Source organism: Primulina eburnea, chromosome 8 (genome assembly GCF_022965805.1).
Source record: "Primulina eburnea isolate SZY01 chromosome 8, ASM2296580v1, whole genome shotgun sequence".
NCBI classification, from domain to species: domain Eukaryota; kingdom Viridiplantae; phylum Streptophyta; class Magnoliopsida; order Lamiales; family Gesneriaceae; genus Primulina; species Primulina eburnea.
Genome location: NC_133108.1, coordinates 26,782,695 through 26,788,850, shown reverse-complemented (window position 1 = coordinate 26,788,850; position 6,156 = coordinate 26,782,695).

Genomic DNA, 6,156 nt, shown 5'->3' with positions numbered 1-6,156 from the left:
TTCATTAAGAATGTGCTGAGTAAGGAGTCTTTAGATAACATCTTATTGACTCTTGAGACCCATTCTTGTGGACACGTGCATATTGAACTTTTCCGTTTATGGAAACAATTCCAAGATGAGTGTCATTTTAATAGTCTTTGGAATTCGACTAAAAAAGACCATATTTTCCAATTTATATGAAAATTGGATGAGAAGCATATCCTCGACTCATAGAAGGCATTGAAGCTGTTTCTGGACGTAAAACCATAGGAAAATTGTGAGCCACAATCACACTACTGTTTATTTGCATGTGTCTCATTATTGTTTTTACTGTTTATTTTTCTTACAGCTGTGACCCATAGTTTTTTCATAATAACATATTACCCCTATAAAATCTCTCATCTTTCTCTCTATTTTCGCAGACCATAAAGAAAGTAAAAACATGGTTGGACCGTCTGCATAAACATTGAAAAATATTTGTGTATTTTTTGGGTCGAGTCCTAGAAAAAATGAAGTCTTTGTAGAAGCAGCAAATAATCTTGGAAAGATATTGGATGAGAAAAAAATTCACTTGGTATATGGGGGAGGTAATATTAGGTTAATGCGATCTGTTTCAACATCTGTTCATCTTGGAGGTAGTCAGGTTTTGGGTATATATTATTCCTATAGCCTTAGCTGAATGAAATATTACAGGTGTTACGATTGGGGAGGAATTAAAACTTTATTCTATGTATGAAAGAATCACAAAAATGATTGAAAATTCTAATGCTTTTATCGCACTACCAGGTGGTTTTGGTAGATTAGAGGAAATTTTTCGCACTGTTTCTTGGGTACAACTTAATATCCATAATAAACATGTGGGATTGTTGAATATCAATAATTATTATGAAAGTTTTTTGACATTTCTTGATAAAGTTGTGGAACAAAATTTCATTTCAGAAAATTCACTACGGATGCTTATCTCTACTTTGACTGCCGACCGATTAATAGATAATTTGGAAGCTTTTGTTCATAAGCCTGACCCGATGATAACAAAGATCAATTGGTCGCAATCAAGCAGTAAGAAAAGAAAGTTGGATCATTGATTCAAAAGTCGTGGATTGATTTGCGTTTATTTTAGTTTTTATATTCAATAAAATTCCAGGTGATATCTCTCTCATTATGTACTCTTTATTAATAGTTATTTTGATATTATGTACTCTTTATTAATAGTTATTTATCTCTCTCATTATGTTCTGATTGGTGGAAGAACAAACTTATAAATAAAAACTTTTAATAAAAATATATTTATATAATATATATTTTAAAAAATAATATTTAAAATAAAACCATGTTTATTGCTTGTATTTTAGTAATTTTTTGAAAAAATATCATACATTACATGTTTGAAAGGTTTAAATTTAAAAATGTATTAATCTATGTAAGGATGTTTAAATTTTTATTTCAAATAAAAAGTCAATTTTAACATGATGATCACTATAAAAATATGATTTATGAAATATTTTTGAGTGATTATCCATTGTGATAAAATCAATTATTAAAGTATATGGCCCATGATAAGAGTGTCTAAAATTTTTAAACTCACACATATTTTGTGAGTGAGTGAAGACGATTGACAAAACAGCTTGCAAGCCTTTATTGATCATGATAGATTAGATCTTGAGTTCTTATTTTGAAAAAAATATATATGATATTTCCTGAAAAAAAAAATAGAAAAAAGGAAAAATGTTGAATATCTATGTAATTTTAAAGTTATATGCTACGACCATTTATCTCTTATAAAAAAAGAAGGAAAAAAAATAAAAAAAATAGAAAGAGAGAATTTTATTGTAAAAATTAAATAAACATGTGGTCAAGAAGCATAAACTTAGTCTAATTCCGTGATGTTATTAAAAAAAAGATCAGGAAAAAATATATATAATAAGAATAACTAGATTTGAATCAATGGATTTCCTATCTTTTGATTAATTTGGTTCGTTTGTCTGTCTGCATTTTGTAAACCATTTTCCTGAGCATTTATCTGTGTTCCAACTTCATAAGGGAAATCATGGCCATGAATTGAAACATTTATTAACATGTGAGGATATGGAGTTGAGACATTTACTAGGAATTTCTGAAGGCCATGTACATTTAATGATCTAAAAATAAACTTTGAATTGACCAACTTAGATTATTTCATAAATTATAATTATGATGATCTTGATATAACTTTGACAGTTTTAAAATTAAATTTGAACACTTGGATAGTTTCGATTACATTTCTATTTAAATTAATCAATATGTTTTGTATTGCTATTAACGCTTAAATTTCTAGGGACTAGCAATAAGCTGGTTGGGGGTGTGTAATAAACAAAAAAATTGTACACTAATTAAAGTTTTATAATATAAATCCATAGTTTTTATTTTATTAAATGTTTAAATATTATATGTTTTATAATAAAGTTTATAAAAAATAAGATGTTGTGTAATTATAAATTTTTACTATTTTTGCTGGTTCGATAAAATAAGAATAATCTTGGCGTTGCAAATGGGACTAAGATAATTCTTGGACCTGTAGAAAGTTGATGATAATATCTACAATATTGGTGATAAGCATGAGATAAAAATTAATTCACAATTGGGATCAAATTAAACAACAAATAAAGTTACCAAAGGAATGGCAGTTTTACCATGCTCTAGCATTTTGACCATATCTCTCAAATTACGTAGTCAAATGGCGAAAAACAAATACCACAACTCAAACAACTCAATTATCTACATGTTTTGTTTTATGTGGAAAAAAAATTCGGATGAGAATATTTTCAAAAGTGATGTGTATGATGACATAACTTCTTGGAATACTATGAAGACTTATGTATAAAAAAATAATATTTTTTTGTGGTTGTCTCCCCAAATTTGGTTATAAATAGGGGTACATTGTAATGTATTGAGTTATCCCTCATTTTATAAACAAACATTTGAATTCATAATATTTCTCTATTTGTTTTTCTTTTATTTCTTCATTTAAATATAATTAGCATGTTAATTTCATATTCAAAGTTTTACACTTTGACTAATGAGTAGCTAACTTCCCAAAGTTGAGATGAAGGTGAAACTATTGGCATGATAATAAGGTTGTTAAAAGGTAAGAATCTATTTTTTATATTATTTAATCATCATTTATTGTTTATGTTATATTTATTTCTTTAAGTATTATTATACCCTACTTATAAGTGGGAGTTTTGATTTATTGTTGCCATATATTACACTAAATTCTTGGAACTATTTAAATGCTAGTTTGATATTACTAACTATTTAAAGTGGATGTATTTATTTATTATATATGAATATATCATAATATTAATTTCTTGGTACCATTTAAATGTTTGTTTGGTTTTACTAACCATTTATAGCCGATGCCTAGATTTATTATATATCAATCTATCATAATATTAATTTTTCGGTACCATTTAAATGTTAGTTTGGTTTTACCAACCATATAAAGTGGGTATCTTGATTTAGTGTTTACAAATATATATAGCATAATAAATACTTGACAATATTTATAAGTTTTGGTAAACATACTTATAAGATAATAATATATTACATAATATAAATATGTTTGTTTAATATATTTGAACCATTTTATTAAGTGTATTTCAATAATATTAATTAATGTTAACTTTATTAAAATACCAAGACTAGATCTTTTAATCTCAACTATTTAAATTAAAATTTGAACAATTAAAAATTATCAATTAAATATTCAAAAAATTAAAAGGAAAAAAAACAAAAACAAAACAAAAAGACAGTGTATTGTACTTGTAATTACCTTAGCTTCCATGTGAATACGATATCGGACTCACCGAATTATACTACTTGTAGACAACCTACTCTTGGAAGTGCAACAATCAAAGTCGCATCAATTTTAAGTTAATTTTAAGAGATGTTTTGTTTGCACCTGATTTGGTGAAAAACATTATTTCCCTTTCTATGCTTGATAAACATGGATATTCTTGTTTATTTAGCAAAGATGTTTGCAATATTTACAAGAATGAATGTTTGATTGGTACGTGAGAACTTGAAAACGATCTCTATAACTTAGAATTGAAAGATATTACATAAAACAATGTCCAAGCAATAACAACAACAAACAAACGATTCGGCACAATTATGGCATGCTCGATTAGGACATATTTCCCTAAGAAGGATGAATGATAAGTGCAAGAATTGCAATTAATTTATATGTTAATCCATTTGATCTATGCTAGTTTCGAACAGATTTATGCTTGGTTTTTGTTGTTTTTGTGTAGTGCAGGGGATATACAACTATGGAATGGTTTAGAGCAATCAGAGATGTTTTTGAGCGTGAAACGACGATAAAAGAAATGCCGCAGCGCCACAATGTGCAAAAGAGAAGTGCCACAGCGCTACATGATTAGCGCCGCAGCGCCAGCGTGCCAAGAGACAAGCGCCTAGGCGCTGCCCTAGCAGCACCGCGGCGCCTCAAAACCCGAGAGGTAAGCGCTTAGGCGCTACGGAACAAGATCCGCAGTGCTCACACCCACGAACGACGGGCGCCTAAGCGCCACTTACTCAGCGCCACGGCGGTAGTGACGACGAAAAAAAATTACTTGGGCTTCAACTCACGGCCCGGAAGGGGAATAAAAAGAAAGCAAGGGTTAAGATCTGGGGGACGCCGTTTTTAGAGAAAAGACAGAGAGAAGAGTCCGAGCTAACATGAGACGATGACCAGGCGCGCGAAGATCGATTATAAATATGAAGAACGACGAATCTGGGGACATAGACGACACTTCGGATTTGTTATCTGTTCTTTCGTGTTTATATTTTCTCGCATTTCGATGTCTAAAACTTTGAACATGCGTTGTTTTTATTTCGATTTTGTCATGAACTAATTTTCTATTCTAGAGGATGATGTAGCTTTGTGGATGCTATAATTTGACTCAATTTTTACATGATTGAATTCCTTCTCGTTTAATTGTGTTTCTTTGCGTTTATTCTACTGCAATTTACTGGCCATAAATTGTGTGTTTTCTGATTAATACTATAACTCGGGAGAGGAACTAGGATTATAGATCATTAGAAACACATCGTTGAATGTTTATATCGTTCGGAAGGCGTATAACTTTAGAGAAGCTTAGGTAAGAACATTGTTTGCATCTATCCATGAAACTTAGATTTTAATTAGGAATATTAGAATCGAAGTTTGATTAATACAATGTATTCTTCACTTGGGAAAGGGGGAATAAATAAGTAAGTGTTCTTGGCTATTAAATAATTGGAATTCGTGAATATAAGTTTAACTGAAGTTAATTATCTTGGGCACTTAGTGAAATCATTTCTCTAGATAATTTCTCTTCTTGATATTCGTCTAAATTCGGTGACTATTTACTATTTTCGCAATTTATAGATTCCAAGTACACCAACCTTTTTAGTTGATTTTTTTAGATAAAGTCGAGACTATTTTATTTACAAGCACTGATATATGTTTTTATACACACTCCTCGTGGGATCGACACTTTTACTCTAAAATGCATTTTACTATAACTTAACGTCGTGCGCTTGCGAGCAATCAAGAAAATACGCAACACGTTTTTGGCGCCGTTGTCGGGCAGTGTCAAAATTTAAATTTATATCAGTGTTGTTACCAATTAGTCTAAATTTAAATTTAGAGCTTTATTTTATTTTTTATAATTATTGTGTTGTTCATTTTTTCTGCTTGACAGTGTATGCTAAGATCGCAAAACTCAAACTTGCTGATTTTTTATCCGGAGATCGAAAGAACTGCGAGAAGATTAAGAAAAGTAAGAAGAGAAGAGATACAAGCAATGGCTGAACATAGAGAAAATGACAGACAAAACCCTCCAGAGGCTATACCTATCAGAGATCACTTCCGACCAGTGATCAACAATAATTACTCTGGTATTGCAAGAGGGGCCATCAACGCCAATAATTTCGAACTGAAGCCCGCACTGATAAATATGGTTCTACAGAACCAAATCGCAGGAACTACCACTGCTGATCCTCACATTTCTCAAAGAACTTTCTTGGAGATAACGGATACGGTAAAAATAAATAATGTTCGTGATGATATTATTAGACTGCATTTGTTTCCGTTTTCTTTCAGGGATCAAGCAAGATGATGGCTCCAATCGCTTCCCTTAGGAAGTATCACGA